Below are 15,215 nucleotides of genomic sequence, written 5' to 3' on the forward strand. Positions count from 1 at the left end.
GGGTCTTATGAAATGTCATTGGTCATAAGAAAGTCTTAGTGTTTGAGGAAAATAATTCCATGCATGAAAAAAAGGTAAAATACCACAAGCTCTACCTTTCAGTTAGATGCATTATGGTCCTTTCAAATCGATACTTAAATAGCTTTTGAGTAGCAGGCCAGATAGGCTAGGCTTTGTGGCTGTGCGGGGGTCTGTTTTATGGTTGTGGATAGGCTAATATTGTAAATACGAACCCTTAGTTTAATGAAGATGCAGAGTTTGCAGCAACATGTGCTTAGAGGCGCATGTGGGTGGATAGAGTGATGTATGTGACTTAACTGAAAAACGAAAACTGAGAAACCACATTGCAGGAAGCCAAGTCATGGGGAAACAATTTTAAGTGAACACAGATAAACTGAACATTAGAGAAAACTATTTAAAAGAAAGATCATTTTAAGGAAAATTCCCAAATTATATTAAACTTGGGTGGAGTTTAAGAGTAGCAAGGGTCTTTTGGGTTCAGGGCTGGGTGAGGTTTAGGGGGATACGAGGAATTTCTAGGTGTCAGGGATGGGTGGAGTTCAGGCGTAGAAAGGGGGCTTTAGGGTTCAGGGATAGATGAAGTTTAGGAATGGTGAGTTTTTTTAGAAATCAAGCATGGTGATGTTTAGGGGCTCACATATGAGTGGAATTGGGGGTTGGTGAAGGGGTTTTAAGATTCAGGGATGGGTGGAGTGTAGGGGTGTTGAGTTTTTTGGGGTTCACAGATGGGTGGAGTGTACGGCTGATGAGGGTTTTTACGTTTCAGTGATGGGTAGAGTTTAAGGGTGATGAAGAGTTTTAGGCTTCAGAATTAGGTAGAGTTTAGGGGTGGTGAGGGGTTTCAGGGGATAGGAATGGGTGTGGTTTATGCACGGAAAGAGTTTTAAGGTTTAGGGATGTGTGGAGTTTAGGGGTTGTAAAGAGTTTATGGGGTCACGGATGAGTAGTGTTTCGAGGTGGTGAGGGGTTTTAAGGGTTCAGGGATGCTTGGGGTGTAGGCGGACAAAGGGGTTCTTAGGGTTCAGGAATGGGTGGAGTTTAGGAGTAGTGAGGGGTTTTGGGGCACATGGTTGGGTGAAGTCTAGGGATAGAAAGAGTTTTTAGGGTTCACGAATGGGGAAACTTAATGGTCAGGATAGGTGTAGTTTAGGTGTCGTGGGAGGTTTTACAGACTCAGGTATGGGTGTACTTAGGGGTAGAAAAAGCTTTTAGGGTTCAGGGAGGGTGTAGTTTTGGTGTGCGGAGTGGTTTCTAGGGGCCAGGAGTGGATAGCATTTAGAGGTTGTGTAGGTGTCTGGAATGTATGTTGTTTCAGAATGGTGTCAGAGACACGCACCTCCATATTGTAAGAGGTCAATTCTAGTGTTCTAGCTACATCTAAATACATGGGGATCAATCTGATGCGGTGTCTCCATAGCGGTAAAAATTTCAATTTGCATATTTGACAGTTCTATGGTTGTATTGTACCTTTGTGTGATATTTACATGCTTCATGTAACACCTTCTAAAATGTATGCAATGTTTAGCCACAAAAGAAAGGGTATGATAAGAAATGCTCCAAATGGACAATTCTAAAAGAGCACTTTGTAGGAACTAAGGGCCAGATGTACATAGGTTTGGCTTTGCAATTTCCTAATTGCAAGTTTTTGCGATTTGCAATTAGGACGTCGCAAATACCCATGTACCAATGTAAATTTGACACATTGTGCGAGTCGCAGTGGGTGGTAAATAGACCTACCTCATTAACATTAATGAGGTAGGTCTCGCTTTGCAACCCACTGTGAATGGCAAGAATCACAGGGATGGTGGCCTGCTGAGGTCAGCAGACCACGATGTCTGTGACTGCTTTTTCAATAAAGCAGTTTTTCTTTTTAAATGCAACCCGTTTCCCTTAAAGGAAAAGGGGATATGTTTCAAAAGGAAAACTGAAATGTTTTCTCTTCATTTTTTAAGAGTAGGCAGTGGCCCGTGGGACTACAGCCTGCTCTTAAAAAATGTTTACACCCACATTCACAAACATTCCCAATTGCAAATAGGTTACCACCTCCTTCAAGGAGTCGGTAAAATGTGAATGTTTTGCGACCGCATTTTCGTTGCAAAACATTCACCCATACTAGTGCGATTCGGTATTAGGAAGGGACGCCCTAAACACGTCCCTACCTAATACCGAATCGCAAAAGCAAATTGCGATTTCGTAACAAGTTACAGAGTCGCATTTTGCCTTTTGTACATTGGATGAGCCGTTTGTGACAGGAAAAATGCTTTGTACATCCGGCCCTAAAACTGGACAGAGATTCCTTCCAAGAAAAATAATCTTGCAACAGATATACAGCAAATGGCAGAAAAAGCCTGGGAAACAAGACAGACAGATTACAACATCTGCCATGGAAGGCAATAACCATACCACCTTCCGTTATGCAATTGAACATTATGGAACTAAACAACTACGAATAAAACTGACTATATCGAAGACAGTTTTGTAGCAAAGGTGCAAAGGCCCTAATACACAAAAGAAAATAGAACCCCCCCCTCCTTCTCAATAGCTAGGCAGTACATAAAGCCATAATTGGGGTATGGACGCCCCTGGGAGTGAGTGCCATTGCACCTGCTGCATAGTTAAAAGCAACACCCCTGATCTATGCTGCTGTGACATAGGGAGAGGAGAAAACCACTACCATGTTATCTTCAACCAATGGTACAGAGACCTGAGGATGAAAATCCTCTTCCAAATCAGCAGGTTCTGAGGCATCAAAACCTATAAAGAAATGCCCCCCTCCCTGGTCAGTACGGTTTCTAGTGCTGGAGGAGCTAAATTTACCAAATACTCCAATCTAGCAGAAAGGGAACGCAGTCTAGACAAAACTGTTATGAACTATAAGATTATGAATAACCAAAGCCCTAATAGCAAAAAATCACTGAAAGGTGGTCTGGATGGTACTTATGGTGGGCATGCTATACCATAAGTTAGTGAACTGCAGGGAAAATGATACCCCCAGAATCCCTGGCGAAGAGCACATAAAAAGCAACGTTCAAGGAAAGTAACTTGAACATGTTCCTTTCTTTGTTCCCAATTACTTCCCATGTTTCCCTATCTTCAGGGACAGGGGCGTGTTCGTCGGGATGTCTCACTGTTGGGCAATGAAATCCGAAGGCCATGGGCAAGCATAACATTTTAGGTTCAGTACTTTTTAGAAACCTGCACCAAATACTATCTGGTGGCATGGCATTTTTGGAGAAAACAACTCCATGGCCCAGAGACAAGGATAAAGGGCGCCACCCAAAAAGTTTGGTTCCCCTTATACCTTCCACCAAAGCCCTCATCCGGTGTCATTCACTACTCTGTTCACACCAATGCCAGCCACATGAACACCATCACCCCCACAATCAGACTTGAGTTATTCCCTCTTTGCCTTCCGACATTCCTATTTTCTATTCCCAATCCAAACGCTTGTTATTGTTTTAAATTGGTAATGGTTTCTCAACAAAGTCCTAAATTCCCTACATTATGCAGGGCCAGCTTCCCAGGTAGCTACATAACAAACAAATACAGCTTATTTTTTATGCGTGTGACAAGTATAGGTTTGTATACTTTTATCAAGCATGTTTTACATCTAATTTCCTAAGCCAAAGGTACGTGTTTTTTATTACAAATCTATATTGGTTTTGGACCACCTGCGCCTCGGTCCCCTCAGATGGGTATCCACAACACCTGAGGTTTAAATCTGTGACAAAGAGGGAGGAAAGGAGGGTGGAAGATTTAGAGAACGAGGAAGGTGCTTACGGACGCGTTTATCTCATCATAGCCGCCAATGACTGAGATGTAGATAGACGTAGGGAAGTAGGGAAAACTGCAGAATTCCCAAATATTGGCACAATCCCTGCCAGCAGCTATAAAAGTCAGTGGGCCCGCAGTCCTCAGAGGAGATCCACACTGCATGTCACAAAGATCTACATTTCCACAACTTGCATATGTTGGCCTTTTTTTTACCACATTTTCGTGTAAAGGGGCCACTTTTGTTTTGTTGCCCAGGTCCGTTTTCGGTCCAGTCTAACCATGGACCGAAGAGTTTTGTGCTCACCTCTTATGAAGTCGCTCTGCACGTGCTTGAGTACGTTGGTTGACTTGGTTCTGAAGTGAGTGAGTGAGTGAGTGGAGAACAGCAGACGCGGTAGAGACTGCACTGTGGAGAGGGTGCACACCTCGGTGAATTTACCTCAGAGTGACTGCATCTCTGTCTTTTAAAGTGTCTGGAGTTGGCTGGTCACGATGATGTCACCGTCACAGGGGATGGGTCCATTTCATAGACGCTTTACGAGCGCCATCTTTATTGCACAACTTTCTTTTGATACACTGGTTTATCGCTTTTACTGCTGCCCTACCTGTATTCAATAAAATATATTTACTCTATAAATAATTTCTCAACGTGTGTCAATACTATCAAACGTATGTCAATACTATCAAGGCAAGAGTCAGCGAAAGTAAAGGTGAGGTTACAGCATATGAAAACCCAGTGGCGGCCTGTCCTTTAGGGCGGAGGGGCCACGCCCCCCCACCCCATGAAGAGTGTCTGTCAGGCTGAATAAAGGTCAGCCTGACAAACACTCTCCATGTTCAGCTCAGGCAGCCAGGAGCAGACATGCGTGATTTCCGCAGACTCCTGGCTGCCTGAGCTGAACTTTGCTGGGCTGAGGAGATCACAGCTCCTATGGGCGTGACCTCCTCAGCCCAGCAAAGGTGCCTCGAGGCCCTCCCCTGGGTGACGAGGAAAGCGTCACCAATTGACACTATCCCTGGGTGCTTCAGTTTAAGCCCTGAAGTGCCCAGGGCGAGTGTCAATCAGTGACACTTCGTCACAGAGTGGGGTGGGGTCAGCAGTCTCACTGACCCCATCCCACTCTGTGACGAGGCTGGGACTGCTGCCTTCCCTCATTGGCTGACCTCGGGTCATCCATTTATCTGTTTCTTTTGTCCGGTGATTGCCAGACAGGGAGAGTTAAGGTTGAGCAGGTGCTAAGGTTCACAGCGAGGGCCAGTCATCGTACTGCAGTACCTCCGGCACTACATCTCCCATTAGGCAGCGGTGCCGTTGATAACGTGTCCCGTCTTAAATAGTTAATTAGTCTGGGACTCGTTTTAGGCCAATTAATCTTTTGACCCTGATTGGAGATAGCTTAAGAGGAGATAACTAATTAGCATGTCAGTCAATAGATCAATAACCTCATCCATATTCACAATAACAAATCGATTCAAATTGGATAATGGCATAAGTAAGAATCAAAACACCCCAAGACCTTTCAGTCATGAAAAACCACACAATATTTTGTAAGATTGATGATATTTATTCCCTATTGATTACACTCTACTAGCAAGTTTATTAGTCTCAATACCAGCAAACCACATCAACGCGGTAATAATATGGCAACTCAAATAAGATTTAATCAAAGCAAAAATCATAAACATTAGAACAAAGCACGACGTCAACATAGATTAATCGTGGCAGAGTATCATTAGCACATTCTTTGAACAAAGCATAGATTCAGTCATTTGTCTATTTGCTTCCGTTTAGTGAATTCCTTAACTAACCTCGAATCAGCATTAGCATGTTGGGCTTCATGCAAAACAATTTAGCAACACAAATTTAGAAAACATCTAACTATGGTCTTTATCAAAAGAGCAGTTGGTACCTAGAAAGAAAAGGCAAATAGACAATTACAATTTCATCATCATATAGTTACCCTCCATAATGGGTCAGCATACAGAGTCAGTCTCCGTCCTCAGGACATCAGTTGATTCGCCATCAGCCAGGAAACACAGCAAAGTTCAGCAGGATGGGGCAATAAGGGACACTTCCGTCATAAGGAGGAAAGTATGAATCGGGCAAGGCAAAGTAAGTATGGTTCGAAGAGATAAACCACAAAGTCTTTAACCTCTTAGCTGCTGGGCCTTTCCCCCCCAACAGTGCTGAGCCCTTTTTTGCCTATTTGGGGTAGTTCGCGTCTAGGCGTTCATAACTTTTTCTCCACATAAGCTATCCACGCCAAATTTGCATCCTTGTTTTCCAACATCCTAGGAATTCTAATGGTATCCAGAGTTTGTAGTTTCCCCTGGAGGAGACCAAGAAATTAGCCAAAATACAGTGAAAATTTCGTTTTTTTCAAACAAATGGGAAAAAAGGTCTGCAGAAGAAGGCTTGTGGTTTTTTCCCTGAAAATGGCATCAACAAAGGGTTTCTGGTGCCAAAATCACCATCTTCCCACCTTTCAGGAAGGGGCAGGCTTGAATCAGAAAACCACATTTTTCAACACAAGTTTGGCATTTTACTGGGACATACCCCATTTTTACTATTTTTGGTGCTTTCAGCCTCCTTCCAGTTAGTGACAGGAATGGGTGTGAAACCAATGCTGGATCCCGCACAGCTAAACAATTCTGAAAAGTAGACAACATTCTGAATTCAGCAAGGGGTCATTTGTGTAGATCCTACAAGGTGTTCCTACAGAAAATAACAGCTGAAATAAAAAAATAGTGAAAGTGAGCTGAAAAAAACAGCTATTTTTCTCCACGTTTTACTCTGTAACTTTTTCCTGCAATGTCAGATTTTTTAAAGCAATATACCGTTACGTGTGCTGGACTCTTCTGGTTGCGAGGATATATAGGGCTTGTAGGTTCATCAAGATCCCTAGGTACCCAGAGCCAATAAATGAGGTGCACCTTGCAATGGGTTTTCATTCTACACCGGGTATACAGCAATTCATTTGATGAAATATAAAGAGTGAAAAATAGGTATCAAGAAAACCTTTGTATTTCCAAAATGGACATAAGATAAGGTGTTGAGAAGCAGTGGTTATTTGCACATCTCTGAATTCCGGGGTGCCCATACTAGCATGTGAATTACAGGCAATTTCTCAAATAGACGTCTTTTTTACACACTGTCTTACATTTGGAAGGAAGAAATATAGAGGAAGACAAGCGGCAATAACACTTGTTTTGCTATTCTGTGTTCCCCCAAGTCTCCCGATAAAAATGGAACCTTACTTGCGTGGGTAGGCATAATGCTCGCGACAGGAAATGCAACATGGACACATCACATTTTTACATTGAAATCTGACGTGTTTTTTGCAAAATGCCTAGCTGTAGATTTTGGCCTCTTGCTCAGCCGGCACCTAAGGAAACCTAGCAAACCTAGCAAACCTTGGCATTTGTGAAACTAGACACCTAGGGGAATCCAAGATGGGGTGACTTGTGGGGCTCTGACCAGGTTCTGTTACCCAGAATCCTTTGCAAACCTAAACATTTGGCTAAAAAAACACGTTTTCCTCACATTTCAGTGACAGAAAGTTCTGGAATCTGAGAGGAGCCACAAATTTCCTTCCACCCAGCGTTCCCCCAAGTCTCCCGATAAAACTGATACCTCACTTGTGTGGGTAGGCCTAGCGCCCGCAACAGGAAATGCCCCAAAACACAACGTGGACACATCCCATTTTTTGACAGAAAACAGAGCTGTTTTATGCAAAGTGCCTACCTGTAGATTTTGGCCTCTTGCTCAGCCAGCACCTAGGGAAACCTACCAAACCTGTGCATTTTTGAAAACTAGAGACCTAGGGGAATCCAAGATGGGGTGACTTGTGGGGCTCTGACCAGGTTCTGTTACCCAGAATCCTTTGCAAACCTCAAAACTTGGCTAAAAAAACACATTTTCCTCACATTTCGGTGACAGAAAGTTCTGGAATCTGAGAGGAGCCACAAATTTCCTTCCACCCAGCGTTCCTCCAAGTCTCCCGATAAAATTGACACCTCACTTGTGTGGGTAGGCCTAGCGCCCGTGACAGGAAATGCCCCAAAACACAACGTGGACACATCCCATTTTTTGACAGAAAACAGAGGTGTTTTTTGCAGAGTGCCTACCTGTAGATTTTGGCCTCTAGCTCAGCCGGCACCTAGGGAAACCTACCAAACCTTGGCATTTTTGAAAACTAGAAACCTAGGGGAATCCAAGATGGGGTGACTTGTGGGGCTCTGACTAGGTTCTGTTACCCAGAATCCTTTGCAAACCTCAAAATTTGGCTAAAAAAACAAATTTTCCTCACATTTCGGTGACAGAAAGTTCTGGAATCTGAGAGGAGCCACCAATTTCCTTCCACCCAGCGTTCCCCAAAGTCTCCCGATAAAATTGATACCTCACTTGTGTGAGTAGGTCTAGCGCACGCAACAGGAAATGCCCCAAAACACAACGTGGACACATCCCATTTTTTGACAGAAAACAGAGGTATTTTTTGCAGAGTGCCCACCTGTAGATTTTGGCCTCTAGCTCAGCCAGCACCTAGGGAAACCTACCAAACCTGTGCATTTGTGAAAACTAGATACCTAGGGGAATCCAAGATGGGGTGACTTGTGGGGCTCTGACCAGGTTCTGTTACCCAGAATCCTTTGCAAACCTCAAAAAGTGGCTAAAAAAACACTTTTTCCTCACATTTCGGTGACAGAAAGTTCTGGAATCTGAGAGGAGCCACAAATTACCTTCCACCCAGCATTCCCCAAAGTCTCCCGATAAAATTGATACCTCACTTGTGTGGGTAGGCCTAGCACCCGCAACAGGAAATGCCCCAAAACACAACGTGGACACATCCCATTTTTTGGCAGAAAACAGAGGTGTTTTTTGCAGAGTGCCCACCTGTAGATTCTGGCCTCTAGCTCAGCCGGCACCTAGGGAAACCTACCAAACCTGTGCATTTATGAAAACTAGAGACCTAGGGGAATCCAAGATGGGGTGACTTTTGGGGCTCTGACCAGGTTCTGTTTCCCAGAATCCTTTGCAAACCTCAAAATGTGGCAAAAAAAAACACTTTTTCCTCACATTTCCGTGACAGAAAGTTCTGGAATCTGAGAGGAGCCACAAATTTCCTTCCACCCAGCGTTCCCCCAAGTCGCCCAATAAAAATGGTACCTCACTTGTGTGGGTAGGCCTGGTGCCCGCGACAGGAATAGATCACACAACGGTCAATGTTGGTCCTTACATGAGGTAGCTGTTGACCCTGGGGTGATCCATTCCTGGCGCAGGCACTAGGTGTAGGCACTCAAGTGGGGTAGTGTTTTTATCAAGACAGGTGAGGAATCACTGGGCGGTAGGAATTTTGTGGATCCCAGCATATTCCTGTAGTTTGTGTGACAGAAATGCGAGAAAAATAGAGTTTTTATTCAACTTTTCAGCTTTGCAGGGTATTCTGGGTAAGAAAACTTTGGGGAATCCACACAAGTCACACCTCTGTGGACTCCCCCGAATGTCTAGTTTCCAGAAATGTTTGGGTTTAGTATGTTTCTCTATATGACCGCCGAACCCAGGACCAAAAACACAGGTGCCTGCCTTACAAAACCAGTTTGTTTTGTGATAGATAATTTTGATGTCTCCACAATATGATTTGGGCGGTGGAATTTGGGGCTGAACTAAATTGGGGAGCTCCCAAGAGAGCACTCTCTCTCTCTGCTTGCTACCGCATTCACCTGCTCTCTGGGTTGGGCTAACCCACTATTACCCTGTTGCACAGACTGTGCTTGCTAAGGGACAGCAGGACTGTCCTCATCACCTCCCTCATAATTTACTGGAAGAGGAGTTATCGAATGGGACTCCTCCGACTGAAAAATCACTCCCAGAGTCTGCGCCATTGTCCTATCCCTCAGATGCTGTCTCAGTATCTGATGTCTCAGTCTCTGATCCTATGTCAGAGCTGTCCTCTATAACTCGAGTGACGGCAGCAGTCATCCATCAAGATGCCATCTCTGCTATTGGCTAAACTGTTGCTTTAAAACACTAGCCTATGTAGACAGTCACAAAATCGATGGTGTGTGTGAGATACATGCAACAGTAGAGGCCACCTTACCTGTGCTTCTTCCCTCAATCAGCACGTTCTTTCAAGACACTAAAAAAACACCTTGTCACATACCATTCGTCACAGTCTTTAGCACCTCCTTCGCCCAGTCCAACAATCATTATTGGTGCTCCCACTCCCTCCTCCTCGGATTCCCTCATTACCACCCAGCAAAAGTGCCCTTCATCTCTCCATAGCCGCCTTCCAACCCACACATACATTTCATTTGTATTATAGCGCAGGTAATGGCTGACTTTACTAATGTACTCAGGTATTTACATAAAATACAGATTTGCTCTTCGCAGTAGACATATAAACCTTCTGCGCTTCTTTATGGCACTAAAACTGCCACTAGACAAAAGTCTGATCCTTTTGTAGCAGAAACATAATCACAATACTTACTTTACTTTTTTATTGCTGCCTAAAAGCTACAGTTGAAATGCGTCAGTTGAAGTATGTGCATTGCTTTGAAGACGCAAGCTGCAACTGCAAGACAACTGGTGGCAAATATATATATATATATAGATCACTTTTATATGTGGATCTGGTTTTCCTGGGGCCGATCGCAGCCCCCAGGGAAACCACACATGTATTGACAAAAGTGATTTATATATACATACATATATATATATATATATATATATATATATATATATATATATATATATAACTTCAAAAATGCTCGAAATAAGATCTCAATCAGCCCAAAGGGGTGGTGCGAGAGCTGGTACGAGCAAGCCGGTAATTAATTAAGCAAAAGAAAAATAGATATAATACTCGCACACTCGGGTTTCAGGAACAAAAAAGATCAGTTGAATCTACACACAACGCGTTTCGACTGACACAGCAGCCTTGGTCACGTGACCAAGGCTGCTGTGTCAGTCGAAACGCGTTGTGTGTAGATTAAACTGATCTTTTTTGTTCCTGAAACCCGAGTGTGCGAGTATTATATCTATTTTTCTTTTGCTTATATATATATATATATATATATATATATATATATAGATCCATCTATATATATATCCATGTAGATAGATATATCTACATAGATATATATATATATATATATATATATATATATATATATATATATATATATATATATAAAATATATAAAAAAAAAAATTTTTTGTAGTTGTATGGTTTCCTTGGGGGCCAAAATGGCTCCCAGGGAAACCCTACAACAACTAAAAAAAAATATTGCCCTCACAGGGGATCGCCCTGCCCATGGGCGACCCCCTGTCCATTTTTAAAAATATATATTTTTATTTCTTTTAAAATAAAATTTAGCACCGGGGGGCGTGATAGCGAGCGATCGCGCACCCCCAGGGGACACCTACCTTTAAAAAAATATATATATATGCCCCCGGGGGGGCCGCCCGTTTTCCGAGGGGGCCGACCCCCCCAAGTGAAATCCTTGGTGTCTAGTGGTGTTTCCTGGCCCCCGATCGCAGCTGTGCTGCGATTGTGGGCCAGGAAACACTTTCATGAAGGCCTCGTAAGAAAGGGGAGAGTCTCCCCTTTCTTACGAGGCCTTCCCGAACGTGGGGAAGGCCGTTTGGGGCCGTTTTCCCCATCGGAGCAGGAAGAGGCCGCAAACACGCTTCCTGCTCCGATGGGGAAATCAACAAAGTGATGTCAGCGCACCTCGCAGTGCTCTGACGTCACAAAGGGGCGGGTGGTGGTGGGGGGGACACGTAAAAGCTTTCGTGTCTCCTGGGGTTTAAAAAAATATATATAAATCCTCAGGTGCGACGCACCCGAGGATTTATTAACCCCCTCCTTGGTGTCAGCCACTGGTCGTGACCCGCACGGTGGAGGTAGTGCGGGCGTCGGCCAGTGGCTGACGCCCGCACCCAAGAGGTTAAGACAGAGTGACAAAGTGTCTAGGCAATAGTAAAGGCACATAATGGCTATAGAAAATGGCTCGGAATGGCTGCTTCCTCCTTGTGTCAAACGATTATATCAAACTTGTCGTACAGTCCCCTAATTTCCAATTGAGCAAGTTTTGGTGCATCATTATATCCATCCAATAGTCCAACGGTCACCCCATTAGAGCTTTCCACTTTTGACAGTTCTCACGCAGCTCATTGGTTCCTGAGTTTGACGCCTCCAACGGGTAGAATGTCAGGTGAGGAATAAGTGACATTTGTTAATCAAGTCAGTAGTATCATTAGCGCATTCTTCAACAAAGCATAGATTCAGTCATTTGTCTATTTGCGTCCGTTTAGCGAATTCCTTAACTAACCTCGAATCAGCATTAGCATGTTGGGCTTCATGCAAAACAATTTAGCAACACAAATTTAGAAAACATCTAACTATTGTCTCTATCAAAAGAGCAGTTGGTACCTAGAAAGAAAAGGCAAATAGACAATTACAATTTCAACATCATATAGTTACCCTCCGTAATGGGTCAGCATACAGAGTCAGTCTTCGTCCTCAGGACATCAGTTGATTCGCCATCAGCCAGGAAACACAGCAAAGTTCAGCAGGACGGGGCAATAAGGGACACTTCCCTCATAAGGATGAAAGTATAAATCGGGCAAGGCAAAGTTAGTATTGTTCAAAGAGATAAACCACAAAGTCTTTAAGACAGAGTGACAAAGTGTCTAAGCAATAGTAAAGGCACATAATGGCTATAGAAAATGGCTCGGAATGGCTGCTTTCTCCTTGTGTCAAACGGTTATATCAAACTTGTCGTACAGTCCCCTAATTCCCAATTGGGCAAGTTTTGGTGCATCATTATCTCCATCCAATAGTCCAACGGTCACCTCATTAGAGCTTTCCACTTTTGACAGTTCTCACGCAGCTCATTGGTTCCTGAGTTTGACGCCTCCAACGGGTAGAATGTCAGGTGAGGAATAAGTGACATTTGTTACTCAAGTCAGTAGTCCCATTGTCTTCCCTAGTCTAAATGACCTTGTACCTGTTGCGAATTACACTGCTGCGCTCCATAAGAATGTCTCCTTGAGCAAGTCGGGTTCTCATGAGAAAATTTACTACAGTTACACACACATCTCTAACTTCTGGAAATGTACAGCTACATGTCCTTCAGCAAGTCAGCACATTGCACGTTAGAAAAACACATTTAATATGAAACCGGGCAGCTAGGCCCCGGCTCATGCTAACTAAGGCCTAGTGATTAATTAGCAAAACCTTAACATATAACTCTCAATACTAATAGAAAATCATACATTAGTACATTAATAACTCATTATTAGTCAATTTTATTAATCATCGAATACAATGGTGGCCACTCCCCACATTTCAAACACACGTTTAGTAAAAGAACATTAATACATTTTCTATGCGGCATCATTATACATTAACTTGCAAACATTTCATGTTAATTTTGATTATAAAATTACACTCCAACACCGTTTCACTTCCTACTTTACTGGTGCCAATGATGCGCTAACTGACGGTTTGGTTAGGCCTCGGAGGTCTTGGGGCTATTGAACACTTCTCGAGAGAAACTGAAGGGCCTCCTTTGAGGGATTTAATTTTCCTGAATCATAGGAAGCCTGGGTGGGAGGGATAATTTATGCCTTTTGTTTTCTGGCATTTATCTGTTTTATTGCCTCCTACAGACGAGATGCTTGTTTACAGGGCATTAGAAGCACGGAGTAGATAGTCTAGGGCATTGAAAGCATTAAGTATATTTAAGTCTTCCTCAGTCGCGTGTCGCAAAAGGAGCAGGGCAGTGCGCAGGGGAACATATTACATTATATAAAAACATTGTAAAAAAACACTTACCGTCTCCGCCGCCGCGCCGCTCCACTGCTTCATCACTGGAGGCACAGAATCCCAGCCTGCCCTGCGGCCAATCCTAACACAGCTCAAAGCAGCGTCAGGATTGGCTGTGAGCGCCCAGCCAGGGTGCTCTCGGGCAGACTGGGAGCCTTTGCAGGCTCTCTACAGCCTGAAAACTGTTTTGCTGGGCTAGAGAGAGCCTACTGTGCGCATGTGTGTTTGGCCGGCCTGAGACAGCCGGCTAAACACACATGTGCTCTGAGGAGAGTGCTCTGTGAACTCCACTCAAGTGCTCGGAACCCCAATGCCCTGCGCCTTTTCAAGAAAACTATAATAATCACCGTTTATGATCGTTTTCTTTTAAAGGTTTTGCAGCTGCCCTTGCTGGTGGGGATGGGGGGGGGTTAAACGCTCCTTCGCCCTAATGGAGGAGCCTCCCCTGGTCTTTCTAGTCAACTCCCTAGAGTTAGCTGAACTTGACCTTGAGTCTGTTGACAAAAGTAATGGAGACCTTGACTGCATTAACAAAAGCAATGTAGATGCCAGTGTGGGCACGCTGTACCCCTAAGATCTTGAGGTTGAATAGCGCGCCCAGGGGTTAGGTGGGTCAGGGATGGTGACGGTGTTAACCTCAATTTCATGATGCAACTTGTCACAGAGGCAAGGAACAAAACAGCATCAGCATTTCAAAATACAATCACATAAGAAAGGACAGACTCAAAAAGTGAGTTCTAAAGTGGAATTTAGAAAAACATTGAATGTTTATTACAAAATTCAAAATAGTACAATACAATACTATCCCCCCCACCCCAGCGCCTTGAGACCCTCACGGGTGAGTAGCTGCGCTTTACAAATCCTTGATTGATTGACTGAGAAACAGAAATGTACAGATGCAGATATTCTCATTTCAATGCAAGAATCATTACCATGAAGGCTCCCAGTAATAGAACATTGAGATTAGTAGGCAAAATTTGTAATATGGTAAGTCTCAAATGTGCAGTAAAACCAAATAAGAAACTGGGCAGCATCCCTAGTGGAAACCCAAGAAGACCTACCTCACCCCCAAATTTAGGGGTTTATATAGCCAATTCCCCCACATAGGAAAAACTAGAACTGCAAACACATTGTGTAATGAGAAAAAAATACATTTTCACTTAAGCACTAACCCACTACATGAATATTTATTCAGAGGGGCTGACCTAATGTCATCCAGAGGTGTCGAAACAAACTAGTCAACTGAACAACCATGAACCATTGTAAATTAATGGAATACCAAATGCAAGCTGAAGGTCCTTGGAAAAACGATGTAATAGTGAGCCCTCAATTAAGCTTTCTCCGAGAACAGTGTTCAGAAAATAAAGCATGTCTTGCCAAACTGCATGCAGTAGAATTATAATTAGGGCTCCCGGTTTTATAGTATTTATATTTTTAACATTTCCATCTGTATTTATCCACATTGATTTTTTGGCTATTTTAATGGTAATTATCCATATTTATTTTACGTTGAGAATAAATGGAGTTGTAAAATGGTATATTTCCACATTAATTTAACAGATAACCCTGCATTCATACTTTTATGCT

This window comes from Pleurodeles waltl, chromosome 10 (assembly GCF_031143425.1).
Source record: "Pleurodeles waltl isolate 20211129_DDA chromosome 10, aPleWal1.hap1.20221129, whole genome shotgun sequence".
NCBI lineage: Eukaryota > Metazoa > Chordata > Amphibia > Caudata > Salamandridae > Pleurodeles > Pleurodeles waltl.